The sequence below is a fragment of the Pyxicephalus adspersus genome, chromosome 1 (assembly GCF_032062135.1).
Source record: "Pyxicephalus adspersus chromosome 1, UCB_Pads_2.0, whole genome shotgun sequence".
Classification (NCBI taxonomy): Eukaryota; Metazoa; Chordata; class Amphibia; order Anura; family Pyxicephalidae; genus Pyxicephalus; species Pyxicephalus adspersus.
This window is the reverse complement of record NC_092858.1, coordinates 53,377,780-53,393,947: the sequence shown is the minus strand read 5'-3', so window position 1 is coordinate 53,393,947 and position 16,168 is coordinate 53,377,780. Positions and strand designations below refer to the sequence as shown.

Sequence of the window (16,168 nt, the reverse complement as noted above, 5' to 3'; positions counted from 1 at the left end):
GGTGTAAAAGAGGTCTTCGTTGTGTGCCCAAATCTTTTCCATGGCTCTTTTTTTCTTAATCATTTTGCAATGTCATTTGCTAATTTATTCATGAATTGTTTGCTATATAGATTAACCCTGTGTCTTTACTGCAGTGAAGGTTTGGAAGGGATAGTGCCAGTGCGCGTCGTTGAATATCAATATATTTCAGAGTCGTGATTTGTAATGGTAATGACAAAGCTAAAGCTCATAGAGAAAGTCAGATATGTCACTGCTGAGGTGGCATTTCTCTCCTTTTAAATAGAAGCACCACTGACAGCAGGAAGAAAGAATGGCTTCATGGCTTGGCACCAACACACACACTTGTCACCTTTGTGTCACGTCTCAGAAGTTAGCTGGAGGAAACCTTACATTTAAATCTTTCTACAACTGCAAAATTAAAAGTAAAAGTAAAGTGCGAGCAGATCCTAATAGGTTAATAATGTTATCATTGTATAGCTTTTAATAACGTAATAACCATTGCACTTTGCCATATATATAATAATAATTTTTTTTGTATTTATATATGTATCTTTTAAATAGTGGTGGTTTTACATATATGGTGTTTTGTAGGTGATCTAGTTGTTGTTTGATTTAATTGTTGTTTTAAGATTTTTTGTATGTATGGGGTCTACCATTTTAATATCCAAAATATTGAGGAACCCTGGATATAAATAATACCTTTGCTGTAGAAAGCTCACATGTGGATCCATTGAGTCTGATTTATCAAAGCTCTCCAAGATTGGAGAGGATACACTTTCATCAGGGAAGCTGGGTGATCCAGAAATCCTGAAATGGATCTGGTCCAGGATTTCAAATATTTACTAGCAAGTAGCAAATGACTTTGAAAAAGTCTATTCCAGGATTGCTGGATAACCCAGCTTCATTGATGAAAGTGTATCCTCTCCGGCCTTGGAGAGCTTTAATAAATCAGGCCCAATGATTTGTAGAAGGGCCATAATAGTAGTAATCTTGTGAACTTCTGTGTAATATTCCTACAATTTATGATTGTCTCCTAAATTATGCCTTTAGTCTCCCCCAATTGAAATAGAATATGTAAATAATCTGACCATCTCTAGTCATCTGTATTTATCTCTTGTTGCATATCTTCCCTCTTCTACCATTTTCTGTAGCATTGCAATAACTAACAAATAGGTGTGGGTCTTTGGTGATGTCAAGGGTTGCATTAGAGGCCCACCATTTGGAGAAATTTGCCACTCAATTTACTACAATGTTCGATCAAAAGATGTTCTGTTAAAGGAAACCCTTTACACATGCAGAATGTTTGGTAAACACAAGCAGTAGTAGCAGGATACAGTATTTTGCCACAAAGCACCAAGTGCAGCTGAAAGATTATGTTTAAGTTGGCTGCTTGTACAGGTGATGATTTAGGCATACATTAATAAAGCATTAGTCCTGAAGCTGGTTTCAAAAGAGTTATTTAACCTGACATTGAACTGTAGAATATATTTCAGCAGGTAAAATCAATATACAGATAAAGCAAACAATCTCTCCTTTGGAGCAGCCTAATGCATTATAAGTCTAAGCTGCACCTGCCGCAATGTTCATATTCACTAGAGAGTACATTAACATTTGTTACAGCTGTGTTACAGGGTCATTGCTATCTCTATGCTATGCAGAGATGTGTAGCCATCCTGTATGTTTGCTATAAAGAATTATACAGTCATATATATGTAGATACATATAAATTTAACAATACAAGGTACATCACTAAGCAACAAGTTAGACACAATTGCCAGTCATGTTTCTTCTTCTTTTTCAGTTAATTTACCCTGGTGTTTGTCCCTAGTATCTTATATTGTCCCCACTGCTGCTTATGAAATTGGAGCACCACATATTTAGGACATCCTAGAATTCTAATTTTCTGTTGCTGTGAATCGATGGTTTACAGTAAGAATTAAATTATGGTAGTGCATATATTTTTAAATATTTATATATATGTCCTGAACTAATATGTGGAATATGTGTGTGAACATATATTGGTGATGTTCTGTACAATACATGCTTCTATGACATGTAGTTTTGTGTAATAGCAATCAGGGCTGCAATTTACCATAATTCCCATAGGCAACGTCTAGGGCAAAAGAGTTGGACACAGTAAAGCTCAAGACAATCATTTACAAGAGATTCAGTACATTTAAAATATAACTGGATAATGAACTATAGTTGCCTACAGAATTATTTCTGAAATCTGAAATGAGTAATATAAAAAGTAAGCTCCTAGACGACCTGCAACATTTTAATTATGCTTTGAAGTTTGTGAACTTTCTAATCACCTGCTGAAATTTTATATCTGCAATCAATGCAGATTACAGAAAAACTGTCTTGGTTTGAACTTCTGGAAACTGAAAGCACTTCAGACAATATTAACACTTTGTAAATCCTAAATCTTTCGAAATGTCTGTTTATTAATTATATTTCTTGTGTGAGCATCACTGCATATTGGTAGTTAAATCTATAATTTAAACTAAAATAATTTCTCATAATGGGAGATCACAGCAACATTTTAAAAATGGATCAATATTTATACAGTAGATATCAAAAACAGTGATATTTACAAGGCTTACTTTAGTTACTTCACCAGTTATAAGCACTGGAGGACATCTAATGAGAATAGATGAGCAAACTTTCTCAATTTGCTTCATTAATAATTCTCATACACTGTCAGAGGCACACAGTTGGCTTTTATTAATTACACAAGGTACATAGCTGGGCTTGTGAAGACGGACAATGAAGAATGCTTTTAGATGCATTTAGCTTGAGTTAAAAATTAGTGTGAGAGGTTTCTGAGTCATTCTGTGTTACTTTGGCAGTTCTATTGACCTATTTTCAACCTACAGTTGACCTCACAAGCTCCATTATGGTGTGTCAAAGCATTCTCCTATATGTATAAGGAAATAACAGTTGTGAGAACAACTAAAGGCTGTACACAATTTTGGCCAGTGGGCCAGCAAAAATGCCCACAGGTAATGATTCAGTATTCACAAAGAAAATGTAGGAAATAATGTTAATTTCAATTATGTTATTCTACCTACTTCAACTACAAAAAAAAAAAAAAAACACAGGAGTTTTGTTCCATGTAGAATAGCCATGACACTTGCTATTAGATGATTATTATCGTTTCAGTTGCTTTCTGGTTGCAGAATTAGGACACCCTGCTATTTGTTTGGTTTTCATCCACTTTTTGTTGGCCTTGTTTAGACTTTGTTTTATGGCAATAGGGATAACCCACACGAGGAGTAAAGGAGAATACTACAGAGTGTCACTTGAGTAAATAACATCAATAAAATATTGTTCAAATTACATAAAATTTTTAGGTAGATTGTTGAGGAAATGATTATTGTTTTAGGTGTGCGCCTCCTAATGTGAACTGCTCTTCAAGTACCCCTGATTCATAGTCTAATATCACTTTGGAGTAGGGTCATATTCATCAATGCTTCAGTCACTGGAATGCTGGTTTAGTGATCCTCCTTGACATGAGCACCGCCATGAACATCTAAGGTCCAGTCTCCACTGGCATTAAGCAAGCTTTAGGCAGTATAGCGAGGAAAACTTCAGCTTTGCTTTGATTCTATTTCAGTAACACATAGGGCAACACAGGGCAACATGACATGCTGTGTTTAAAGCAAAGTAAGTGAGATGCTTAATCAGGTATTTGAATCACTGTAAAACCCAAATATTTTTCATTATAATTGACAGTGTGGATGGCAGTTATGCCCATGGAGATATTAAAATTACAAAGATAAACATAAAACATATAAACAAATATTCTTGCCACTGCAGTCCTGCAAGATATATAAATAGTCGATGGAATAGGCAATGTATGATGGTGCACACTTTCAGGTAAACATAATGTGCATTATCCTTGTACCTTAAATGCATGTATTACTGAAACCATTGGGTTATTGTAGGACACCAAAGTCAAGAAGGAATCCCAATAATAATCTCAACAAGTGCCCAATCTGCTCTCTAACTCAGTCACTGGAACAATACTGAACCCTATGTACCCCCTGCTTCTTACCTGAAAGGGTGAAGAACTGTTATAAAAGCCTTTTTCAAGACAAGAAGAAAAATAAATTACTGACAGCCTTCACTGGTGTGTATGGTATTTGTGATGCAAACAAATGATGGCTACTACACTGTAGAACTGAATGGAAGCACCATTCATTATACTGAATGAAGGATGGCATGGAGCAGCTTATAAAAGAAGCGTTCAGGACCAGTGAATTTAGGTGCTTTATTAGTTTTCTATGCTTGTCATGTCTGATGATTAGACCATCGGGTTTCACTTGGTAAAGGAAGAGCAGGTACATGGGGGGATAGGGGAGATTGTAAGAGAGCATAAAGAACAAAATTTGCTTAGCTTGTTCAATGTCATCAAAAAACAGAAATAGTATAAACCCTTTGTGATTTGCACAATCTTGGTTAAACCTTAGTTTGAACTAAATACTTTAATAATCTTTAAAAGTGTTTGCAATTGTGATAGATGTCTTTGTGTTACAACTGAGAATTGTTGAAGACATTTTAGAAATGTAACTAATATTTGTACTGACCGATAATCTAAGTTATGTTTGTTGTACAGTGGAGTGAAGTTGCTGATTCTGTAATATGTTTTAATAGGATAATCTTTTAACTGATCTGATATTGGCTGTCACTATTATTATATATCCTATTAACCATTATGGCGAAAACTGGCAATCTTTTTTGCCCCTACTTCACTGATAGACATCACTATATTCCATGCTATTATTAAAGAGTATCCTGAACTATTACTGCTGGCAAATTGAACCTTTCAAAACCATTTTACTGTTCCTGAAAATTACAAATCACTTGGTATTTTTTTGCTGGGCAGCATAGAAGGATCTACAATGGTCACCTTTACCGGCATAACTGCTCCTGGCCTCTTGTGTTCATTTTTAAATGTTAGTCTTTTAATATCACAATCAATATAATTTCTAGGTGGTACTTGTAAATGATCATTAGACTTTACTAAATATTCTGAATAATATTATTCTTATGGCTTACTATTTCAGAATAAGCTTGTACTAAGTTAAAAGCAAGCTACCAGTTGCTGGAGAGTCCCAAGTTCAATATTTCTTTTGTGACTGATAGAAAACATAACCAGCAGCTTCTGTTCAAGCACTTTGTCATTCCCAATTGTTGAGTTCAGTCTATCAATGATATTTAGTTATGACTGTCGTTGACATATATTCAGTGATAGCTATCAAAGAGTGACATATACTTTAAATCTCCATGTAATTTAATGACATGTGTTTTCAGTAACATATTCCATGGTAATGACAGATGTTTTAATTTCTTCAGTAGTTGACGTCTCTTCTTTGTGAATCCCTTTAGACAAAAGTAAGATACATACTAATGACTGGTATATGTCATGTAGATAAAATCTGGAAGTTACATTATAGCTAACAAATCTTCTTAAAGTATGGAAAGGAAATACAAAGAAACCCCCTGCTTAATAAAATAAACATTCAACTGTGTTTAAATAAAAAAGGAAGAAATATTCTATGTCAGAAGTAAAAGAATATTTGTACAGAAACTCATGGCTAAAATTTTTTTATAGCTAGGAAAGTTGGAAAAGTTTTGAGGCTCTCTCATTTGTTTCTATGTCTTTGTTGGGGACATTTGGCCTTAATACCTGTCGAGCTATATATACAGATGCACGGGGTGTCTCTGTGACAAAGATCCAAAGGACTGAAACAAACAAAACTAAAAATCTTTAGGGAAGCCACAGATCCTTGCTATATACACAAGAATAAGAAAAAGATTTGCCTGGGTTTGGGTTTAAAATATTAAGGGCATTTTAATGCTTATGTGGGTTCCTCTATATATGTTTGCACTGTTCATGGAAACAAAGTAATCACAAAGGAAGTGCAGCTCACTGCCAGGTAAAATTGCACAAAATGTGCTTTAATGTGCTACAATATGTGTAACGGCACATGTGAAAACAAAACACCACAAACTACATTGTGTCTTCAAAGTGCTAGCAGGAAAGGGACTGAATCTGGAGACTTGCAGAAAAGACAATGTTGGAAGCATATTGTATTGTGGCAGAGGGCATTTCTATAATGCAAGCAGCCTTGCTTCCCCCTTTCCTCATTAATAAATTATCTCATCAAATCAAGTAATTAACAATAGTTCTCTTCCTAATTAACTGCTGTCTTGCTTCCCAGTTTTATCAGAGATCATACAATGCAGCAATAAAACCTTGATGTGAGAGCCTGCCAAACCCAATTTTTGATCCAAGAGAAAGAATATAAAAGTCTTGAGTTTTAAAAGCGAACATTCCTTACATTTATATTTCTTTCTGCAGAGTAGGGTGGAAAGGTTTCTCATAATCAAATTATTATACAAGATTAGACCATTGAAGATGTAATTCAGCATTCTTGCTGATGGAACTCATCTGTAAAACCTACCTGGTTATAGGTCAATTCAGAAACAAAGCATCAAGTCTTTTAAATGGCTAAATCAAAACTTGAGTTTGAATAGCATTAGGGAAATGTGGTGCATTTTTCTCTAAAGTCCAAAATCATGGCATTATAAGCAAAATTCACAAATATATTAATCAAGTGTATTTTTACTTATTATAGAGTCACAGTTATCTTTTATCGAAATCAAATGAGGTATGAAAATTACAGTGACCTGGCCAAAAAATAAGGATACTTAATATATAGGTTCTGCTTGATTGTAAAAGTCAGAACAAAATATATCCAAGCTTCTCCTTTAACAGTCACTGTGTATGGGTTCCAAGCAAGCTGGTAGTGGTATAAGATAAATTTTGCCTGCAGGGTTTTGCTGACCTTACAATGTGGATTATTACTTTCAACTTTAATGAATCATACATCTGGTCTGTGTAATATCTGTACATTGAAGCGGTCATTACTATTGTTATTGTTATGTATTATTTAAACTTTTTAATATGATGAATATTAATAGTATCTTTTATAGTTGAGTAGCATTTAACATTACTGTTCTCTCTGGAATTTTCAGAAGAAACATATTCTCTAACGTGACATTGTTTGAGTTTTCTGGACATGCTGCTCATGAATTACAAATTCTCTATATAATTCTGTTTCTTATTTACCATTAAATTAATAAGTTTTAGCCTAATGCAGTTATCAGTTTGAATCTGCTTAACAGAATATGCAGTGATGTCAGGTTTTTAGAGCAGGCTATATATGTATATAACTAAAGGAATTTATACAAAGTATGATTCTGGTTGTTCTTGGCAATGCTAGATAATGGAGGAATTTAACTTTTAGTAAATATTTCTCTGATAAAGCCCCTCCCTAACCTAGGGTAAGTGGCACATTTGCACAATACATTTCTCAACAAGTTCTACAGTAGTCTTTAGCCTCCAATTGGACATATATATAGCATTTCAATAATTTTAAAGCTGGGAAAGAGGACTTCACGGTCTTCCAAACTGACATCATTGCTGGGAATTGCAGTTTAGTAGGCTGATTATGTAAATTAAACCTTACCATTATAACAGTGTGTTGCCAACATTTAACGTGGACTAACTTACACACCATACTACTATTCTATTTGCTATATTGTCAGTTCAGTTTTTAAAGTGAGAGAACTGTGAAAAAATCTCACCTTATTATTATTTTAAAGCAACCTACCTTTGAATTCTGCACTGACATTGAGACAACGCTGAACTGATAAAACAGTCCTTTCATAACAGTTCCTGGTATACTAGCTCAGCAGTCTGCCTCCTCTCCAGTCCAGGGCTTCACATAGATCTGAAGTTTCCCTTGTTTTTTGAATCAGTTAGAAAAACATAAAAACAAGCAATCTCTGCACTATAAAAAAATTAAAACTCCGCTTTAGCCAAATTGTTTTACATGTCTGCATTTACAGGATTCAGACGTCGCTGCCCCAATGCATACCAAGATGAACATCAAGCTTCCTTGTTACAGAAGAACGTGTTCACCTTCCTGTTTCAAAGATGTTAATAAACAAAACATAGCTGAACCACACTGGTGATTTAATTGTCAAGTAAAAAAAGACTCAGATTCATTTATGCATTCCTCCTGTTTTTCTAAACATATATGGTCTGTTTGTTCTGATAAATAACCTATATCCTTAGAAGTGAAGAACTGCATATCCTTAATACCTGTGGCCACAATTCATGCTTTTTTCACAATATCTTCATGTGTAGCCACCCTTTGTGCTGTAGAGCTGAGACTACAATTGAAAACAGGGAAATTCATTATACAGAATGCCTTCTAGTGTACAGCCGGAAATTCTAATAACCACCATCATCCTCTACATAGATTGACAGCATAAACCAACACTTGCATGATAACATAATGTTATTATAATTTTAAAAGGTCTCCTATCATTTAAGTATGCAGCTTTATGAAAAGAAAAAAAAATGGTGACCTGTCATAAAAGTCCTCGTTCAGGCGCTTTAATTAGTCTCAGTTATCATTTCCATTGCTGCATTGTCACCCTGTCACATATGCTTCTGGTTAGGTCTACACATGGCTTTTATGTCACACATTGTAGCACAAATCTGTAGTCAGGCAAAGTAAAACTGTATGTTATAGGCATGTTTGTAAACTCATTCAGTATAATCCAGGTATGCTTTGGATCTACTTCAAGAGACAGATCACACATATGCATTGAGGGAATGCATGCAATACCACATACATTCTCTCAGCCATGCAGTGATGGGCATGCATCGTGCTGTGGTTCCTTTCTTTCCTAGTGTTATTCCATAGCGTTGTTCTCTATTACATCTTCACATAATAATTCAGATCCAGTTTTTCTGCTGCTGTGTTGCATTAAATAAGTGAGCTGCCTTAATGCAATGCATGAGAACCAGTGATAGAAAAGCATGGGAATGCACGTGTTAAAGCGGTGCATATATTTGAATAAGCCCCAATGGTTTGAATATATTATTAAATTACATTATGTATCTTTTTCTGGAACACAGCTTAAATTTGCAGCTCCTGAATAAAATGTATGCAAAGAATGCAAATATGAGTAGTACATAGAGAAGAAACTTGGGTATCCATCATATTACTATAAAATGCGATATTATTTGTAGGTAGCTTTACATTGTTATAAAAATGCAAAACACTATAGCACTTTTCCCTTACACAAACAGAAAATTGTATTTGTTAAGTTATTTATATTCTAGAAAAAAAACCTATAAAAATAAATAAACGCTGTACTAAAAGTGTATAAAGATAATACAACACAACATACTGACACTTGGGCATAGCTGTAAAAATTAACCTCATTCACTCATATGATTCTGTATGTGGGTGGAAAAGGTACTGGATGAGTTTGATGTGCTTGTTAGCTGTGCCATGTGTCACCAATGGTGACGTGCTACCTATAGATTCGATGTGTTGAAATAGCACTGTTTTGTAGTTAAGAACAGTGCAGCACAACTGTTGACCTATATAAAAAGAAATGATAAAAGAGTTGTATCAAAGTGTATTATAGTTGCACTAAATCTATTTAAATGGAGAGAATAAATATCTTCTTTATTGCTTTCAATACTAATATAGATTTGGTACTCCTGTACGCCTACACAGCTTAAAGGAAATCCTCTGTTGTCCCATCAGCCCTTTACATCCTTTCATCTGATACATATGTGCTAAAAATATCTTACATAGTCCACCACATCTAATGTAAAACATAGCAGGTCAAACCTTTCCTGTAAAAGACAGAGCTTAATATTTGTCATATCAGGCAGCTGTAATAATTGAGCCCTTATTCAAATTTTACATTTAAACTCAAGAGTCAGGGGACAGAGCCTATCTGCTGAGTGTCTCTAATTTTCATCTTGGCAGTCATCTGGTGCATGTGGCGCGCTAACTAAATCCCTCTAGTTGCCAGTATTCTCATCTTCTAATGGTCCTGAATATGAGCCTGTGGAAACCCAAGCCAACATATTCACTAGATCCAGCTCTCTTTGAGCCCACTGCAGCCTTGGCCACATATTCCGAGGCATGAATAAAAGGCAAATGAACAGCAAAGAATTGTGAGAACAGCCTAGAAAAATCTAGTAGGCTTTGTAATAGCTTTTGACCAAAGTCTGCATGTGTTTTTTTTGTCATAATGTATGCATATCATACTTACACTTAGGCTAAAAAGTGATCTCCTCCAACCTTGATCCATTCTCTGTTCTTCTTTCTTCAACCAATCTTTTCTGGTTTTCAAATCTTCATGCTCTTGAGTGGTCATTGCTGGGGTTAGGTAACTTCTGATCTGCTGCTGCACCAGTCAGGTAGAAGCATCTATGATATAAGAGACGCACATATCCTTATACCCAGGAAAAAGATCAGAATCCCATACAGTCGAGCAAAGTTTGACTGTAGACTGACCTATCTGACCCATTTAAGGATCGGTAATCAATCAGTTGAAGGTCTTCAAACATAGGCGCTGATTTATTAAAGCTCCAAGGCTGGAGAGGATATACTTTCATCAGTTAAGCTCGGTGATCCAGCAAACCTGGAATGGATCTGGTCCAGGATTACAAACATTTCATAATAAACAGCAAATGACTTTTAAAAAATCCATTCCAGATTTGCTGGATCACCCAGCTTCACTGATGAAAGTATATTGTTTCCAGCCTTTGGTTAAAGATCTTTGACTGATCGATTACCGATCATTAAATGGGTCAGGTAGGTCAGTCTAGCACAAAATTTGCAGTGGATCTAATCGAGCATACTAGACCTTAGTAAATCAGCTACAATTTTATATCTGCGTGTGAAATTCTGTAATCTTACCAAGGCAAGCAATAGGAGCATAAGCCTTATACTAATTTTAAACAAATCACAACAGCCCTCTTGTTGTGTCCCTGCCCTTTGTAAAAAAAAATAATTTTGCTTAAGTGCACATAAGAACACTTATTTGGAAAATTGTTTTTTTACTGCCTCGTAGTCATGCAAAGAACACACTCTGACTGCAGAACCAAGTAATCAATCTTGATATCCATCACATAAATGAATATTAAATCAGCACATTTTTTTGATTTGCAAAATCAATTCAAAAGCAGCCAATATCGTTCTAATCCTGTGCAATATCTTGCTTGGTAGGACAATGCAACACAATCTGCACAGTCAAAATAATACATTGAGCTTATAGAGTGGTTCTTGACATAGCACGCTGGCACAATTAATGGGCTTTACTACATCACCCCCTTGTGTTTTGTATTAAACTGATGTTTGCAAGAACAGTCTTGTGCTTGAATTTAAAAACACAAGTAAATCTTGGTTATGGTGTGCCAGTGACATATATTTTTACATGCTGAAGAGATTGATTTGTTGTTAGTTCCTTTTCTGCCAAAGCCCTGTGAAGATTTGAATTATGTCACACAATTGAAGTGATATAGCAGATATGTGGCAGTTTTACTTGCCTTTAAAAAATACTTAGAAATATCAGTTTTACAGAAACACAACATTCACCAGTGTTTGAGGGAACCTGCATTTTGTCTAGAAATATTAAAATAATGGTATTTTAAGGTATGCTGATCTACAAGTACCATCATCCAATCTATCTGCTGGTTATCTATAAATACTTATTGTTAAAGTTTTATATCAATGAGAAATAATATAAACTACCATTACTGAACTCATTGTAAAGAATGCTAATTGACTGGATGTTTTGTTTCAGTAGTTTCAATCTCACGTCTTAAACAATCATGCAGATAGCGTGTAACAAGTTGTGTGACAATAAGCTGAATACTTGAGCTGTATACACATTCTGGGTCAGGTACAGGTGAATTCACATGGAGCTATTAGCACACTTTAATTCATTCAGTGGTAAGTGCTTGCCCCTAGAAAAAGCATGGAATGGGTAAGAGCTTGCCACTGAGGTTAACAAGAATAAGTGGGCACCTCTGATTGAATTCAGCAAATTATACTGGAACTATGGTGAAAAATTAAATTCCAAGCAAACCAGTGATGTCACTTCTGCAATAAAACATACTCACCTGCTTGCTTGGCATTTGTTTTCTGTAACATACAATGTAATGAATCCTTGGCCAATCAAGATGTCCAAAGACCAGAACCTGAATGAGAACAAAATGAAGATGCCAGAGCCAAAAAAAAAAACCAGTGTACTGGAGGTACAATTATATTATTGCAGAAGGGACATCACCTCCCCAAATCTCCCTTCTGCAGTAAGGAACCTGTCTGTTCACAAAGTTTAATTCCACTTTAAAAGCAAAGAATCAGAACACCGACAGGCAAGTTGTATGTTTTAGGTCAGCAATTGCAACTTACAATCTCAATGAAATGTCAGCTTTATTTTGGTTTTACTGTAAAAAAGCAGTGTGTACAGAAAGTCGAACTTTTTGTGATCTTTGTTAAAGACAATGAAGTACTATGTAGCCTCAGTTTGGGAATGCTAATTACAGATCTTAATGTGAGTGTTGGCTGTCACCTGTACAAGCTATTACCAGGCTTCAGTAAGTTTCAGCACTACATGAAGCTTGTTGAAAACCTGCTAGCAGCTTGTTTAAAGTGACAGTTCTGTTCCAAAAGGTAGATCTAGACATTTAAGGCAGTGATGGGGCTCTAATAATATGATATATATATATATATATATATATATATATATATGTATATATATATATACACACACTCATGGCCAAAATTTTGGCACCTTGCATTTACATCAGAAAATGCACCACTTCTCCCAGAGAATTGCTGAAATTACAAATGCTTTGGTATTGTCATGTTTATTTCTTTTGTTGGCACTAGAAGGACACAAAAAGCAGAGAAAAACAAAAATCTGAGACATTCTACACAAAATGTCAAAATTGGCCTGGACAAATTTTTGGCACTCTCAACTAATACTTTATAGTACACCCTTTGGAATAAATAACATATGTTAATCACTTTCTGTAACTATCAATGAGCCTTTTACATTTATACACTAGAATTTTGCAATCTACCTTCAGCAGCTGCTCCAGGTCTCTCAGATTTGAAGCGTTCCTTCTCACAACTGCTGTTTTTAAATCTCTCCACAGGTGCTGTATGGGATTTAGATATGGACTCACTGCTGGCCACTTCAGAACTCTCCATCATTTTGTCTTAAACCATTTCTGAGTGCTTTTTGAAGTATGCTCATTGTTCTGCATGACCTCTGGCTGACACAGCTTTTTTCACACTGGGTCCTACTTTGCACCCCAGAATTGTTTGGTAGTCCTCATGTTTTAAAATACCAATGCAAACAATCAAGACTTTTTTTTTTGTTTTTGTTTTCTGTAAACAGTAGAATGATGTGCATTACCAAAAAGCTGTATTTTTGTCTCATCTGTCCAGAGGACATTCTCCCAGAAGGATTTTGGCTTCCACAGGTGAATTTTAGCAAACTCCAATCTGGCTTGTTTATGTTTTTGTGTCAGCAGTGGGGTCCTCCTTGGTCTCCTGCCATAGCGTCTCTTTTTATTCAGATGACAACAGACATTGTGTGCTGACACCGTTGTACCCTGTGCCTGCAGGTCAGCTTGAATTTGTTTGGAAGTAGATGAAGGTTCTTTATCGTCCATTCCAGCAATTCTTCATTGTTATATATGATCAGTCATTCTCTTTTGTCCATGTTGGGAGAGAATAGTTACAGTGCCATGGGCTATAAACTTCTTCTACAATGTTGCTCACAGTGGACACAGGAACATTCTTAGGATTGTTAGGAGATGCTCTTCTGGCTGACAATCCCGGGCGGTGTCCCACTGCAGTAGAATGCACCCGGCCTATTCCCTCCAGAGTCGGCACTTACATCAGGAGAGGAGTTTTTTAAATGAGTGCTCTGCGGGTTGCAGCATCCTTGTTTCTATTTAGCTGTGTTTTCATTGTCGGCATCCCCTGCACAGAGACTGCACAGTGGAGGGGGATTTGGAGCTGGGCAGCAGTTGATTAGCAGAATAGTTCCTGATCAATCCCATGCTGCCATTAGCAGATGGGTCCTTTTAGCCTCTCTGTTCTCAGATTCCAGTGCCTGTTGTAACATTTAGCTGGGCTAATCTGTGCTGGAGAGTTTCTCGTGTCATTTACTGGACCGACCTCTGCCTGTTACCCCGACTTTGCTTGTGCCTACTCTCTCTGTACCCCATTTGGTGGACTGATTGCCCATGTTATACTTTGGCTTTGTACTCTGGATTTGCCTTGTAGTTCTTGCACTGCTTAATCTGTGGGCCCTTGGTCTTCTGCCAGCTCATCCCCAGACGCCATCCCCTGGGCAATAAGTCCTGGGGGCAACCGTGTGCTGGGAGACGCAACCAGTTTCCCGAGGCTGAGCAGGGTTTTGATAAAGGTGAAGAGTGCAGCGTTAGATTGGATTTGCAGCCTTGGGATTGTCCATGCTTTTTTATCAATTTGATTTCCAAATCCTCCGACAATTCTTTCCAAAATTCCAGTAGAAAGATGTAAAAGACTCAATGATTGTTACAGAAATTGATTAACATTAGTTATTTCTTCCAAATGGTGTGCTACAAAGATATGGTTTAGAGTGCCAATAATTTTTGTCAAAGCCATTTTTGTGTGTAATGTCCAGTGCCAACAAAATAAATAAATAAAGCATTTGTAATTGTAACAATTTTCTGGGAAAGTGGTGCATTTTCTGACATGAATGCAAGAGTGATGAGACAGTTAGCCCTGCCACCCTAGGAAAAAATGTGTTTTTCTGCCAGGATTGTCATGACTGTGGTATGACAGAGCCCCTCACTCTTCCCTACCAACACTCCCTCCTCTACCACATAACCCCCATTCAATAATGACAACTTAATTTGTGGTAAAAACATGGCCTTTCGGCCATTTATTAATCAATATATTTAGTAACATCTTTCAACAACCTTTATTTTACTACCCTTATATACTTAAACAAACCCTAACAGCAACAATCAAGTTGCAGATCCACCACCATTACACCACCATTGACTAGGGATCTGCACCACCAATTGATATATCCGGCTCCCAGGTGTAACTCCACTGCTCCAGGAACAATATCAATCACGCGTTTTCTTCCCACCACTAAAAACCATCTCATAACCACCTAACCCATAACTTTTTTTGGAGACCCATACCCTAGGTGGCTCTCCACACTCCATTACCTTAAAGAACACACGCCTTTCACCACTTTGTCTCTGAGGACCTCGAACCGCCACAACCCTCCTTACCTTACCACTCCCGAAATTCCCAAACATAACTGGTGTGGGAGGGTGGGAATTCCTCACTTTTTCTAAAATTGTGACCACACCTCTGTCTCTTTCCCTTTCTTATACTTTTCTTTACTCCACCTTTTGTTTTCTTTAATTACCTATCATACTCCAATACCATCCTTAACCTTCCCCATTTTTATTTACCAAATATCTAAGCCTCAGGCCTGCCCCCCACAGTCATGCAGGCCCTCGCCTAGCTCCTTCCTTGCAGCCTCCTGGGCCTAACTGGAAAAATGTCAAACAATTTAAATAAAAACATGGCCACCAAATCTGAAGACTAGTAGTATGGAATTACATTTTTTTAGGGTTTTTTTTTTAAAGGCTTTAAAGAATATCTGCTATGTCTTGTAACTCCCATATACCTTTGTAAACGTTTGATTGCATTTTCTAAGACTGCAAGTCAAATCCCAGTTGCCGTTTTGCTAGCACAAGTTTGAACTGAAAGCTAACATTGATTTGATGGCTACGGGCAACCCTGTTCCTCTTTATTTGGTATTGGTTTATATAAATGAGCCTGTCCCTGCATTGGTATTCAGAGGCAAGGTTTTCTAATAGCAAAGTGCCATGTGAAACTCATATTAAAATCTGAGCGGCGAGCAAACCCAGCAATAACTACTTTCCCAGCTTTTTCCTTCATGCGTATTAGCTGCTGAATATAGATAAATACTTAATATTTGCAGTTCAGGTTCTTCGTGTCGAACTTAAAAGGAAAACACAGTGGAATCAGAAATAAGATAGATTGTTCCGGCGAACATTATGAATTGTGCATTCTGATCTGTAATTTAGTGGCTAAGTTTTTCCTTTCGGTAACTATGGCAACCTGCTCTCAAATGAGCCTGGAAAACCTAAATGATCGTCTCATTCAAACTCATATATAAACTCTGCACAGTGTAGCCGATTCTAATTCTCTTTATTTATGATATC

At 36.4% G+C, this 16,168-nt stretch overlaps 1 protein-coding gene across 2 annotated transcripts in view; it reads left to right on the top strand.

Moving 5' to 3' along the window:
- Positions 1-16,168, top strand: part of PCDH9 (protocadherin 9) — a 1,263,257-nt gene that overhangs the window by 393,656 nt on the left and 853,433 nt on the right. The gene's annotated exons all lie outside the window — the stretch shown is intronic.